The following is a 1,660-nucleotide window of genomic DNA, read 5'->3' as shown; positions in this document are numbered from 1 at the left end:
TAAAAGGTAGGGAGGAGGGACTTGGGGGAGGGGCTTTGGAAATGCGATAGGTGGAGGGAGGTTAAGGTGAGGGTGATACTCCGGCCTATCACCCTCACCTTGACCTCCCTCCACCTATCGCATTTCCAAAGCCCCTCCCCCAAGTCCCTCCTCCCTACCTTTTATCTTAGCCTGCTGGACACACTTTCCTCATTCCTGAAGATGGGCTTATGCCCGAAACGTCGATTCTCCATGGTGTTCATGAGTCAAGCTTGTTCTACAAACATATCATTGAGTTCTGTTTTTAAGAGTTATGCATGAACTTGTATTCCTTTGATTGACACTCAAATTCCAATATTTTCTGAACATATAATTGGCTATACTCCAAAAATTATTGGAGCTGTATGCAAAAATCAGCTATACCATCTGGATAAGAAGGAATTCTAGGACTTCTCCCAAACCACAGTAATACACCATCTGTTTACCGATGACAGGATGGCTATGACCAAGATAAATGTTATCCATGCTATTCCATCTTCTCAGTTAAAGAAAGAATCAGAATAAATATGGAGAGAAAGAATTAATTGATGTTGTGTATACAATGTTATAGTAAATAAATCTATATTGAGAGAGAGAGTATATTCTGTTTTACACAAATGTCTTTGAACTTACCATACAACAGACGATGTTACTAGGACAAAGACAACTTTAGGCACTGCTGAAAGGTACAGCTTTGAATGGCTGCTGTGGATGGAGGCCATAGTGATGGGGTACTCTCGTAAATGCCATTTGAGGTATATTTGGAAATTATACTGGTGTCAGTGAATGTTATGGACCAGACAAATTATTTTCATTGATGATTCAATAGAGCTACATCAACAGGCAGCTCAGCCACAAAAACCCAAGTTTCAATCACTTCACAATTTTGTGTCTGCTGTTGGCAAAATAGGGAAACATAAGGCCACAAAGAAAATGTTGGTACGATTTGTCCCTCCCAGTCATTTCCTTGGACCCCTACTGCCATTGGTTATGTGTTGTACTTGAGGCAACGGAGTGCTCTGGATCAGCTTTCAGGCATTCTGTAAGCAAGATAGTCTGTAGATTTTCCAGTCTCTGGGCAGATAAATGAATCAGGACCCAGTGGAAGTCCCAACACACTGACTCCTTGGGAATTGCCCAAGATGAATTGAACTTCAGAAGGGTAATTCCCCTGCTCCCTGGGACTCTGTGGAAAAAGCCCTTGACTAGATCTAACTTACGAACCTGAATAATTACTCAGGAAATGTTAGCCAGAAAAAATCCTTGTGCAATACCTGGTTGGCTACATAGCTGACATTCCCTTGATACTTCCACGATTCGTATCCTCTCTCCGTAACCCCTTGACTCCACCATAACCAATTTAACATGATTTTGGCTCCAGTCTAGTTGCGACTCTACCTAGCTTTCACCTTACCCAATTACTTGATTGAGTTTTTTGAAGAAGTAACAAAGAAGATTGATGAGGGCAGAGCAGTAGATGTGATCTATATGGACTTCAGTAAGGCGTTCGACAAGGTTCCTCATGGGAGACTGGTTAGCAAGGTTAGATCTCACGGAATACAGGGAGCACTCATCATTTGGATACAGAACTGACTCAAAGGTAGAAGACAGAGGGTGGTGGTGGAGGGTTGTTTTTCAGACT

Source organism: Chiloscyllium plagiosum, chromosome 23, assembly GCF_004010195.1.
Source record: "Chiloscyllium plagiosum isolate BGI_BamShark_2017 chromosome 23, ASM401019v2, whole genome shotgun sequence".
In the NCBI taxonomy this organism is placed as follows: domain Eukaryota; kingdom Metazoa; phylum Chordata; class Chondrichthyes; order Orectolobiformes; family Hemiscylliidae; genus Chiloscyllium; species Chiloscyllium plagiosum.
Note: the sequence above shows the minus strand (reverse complement) of the source record.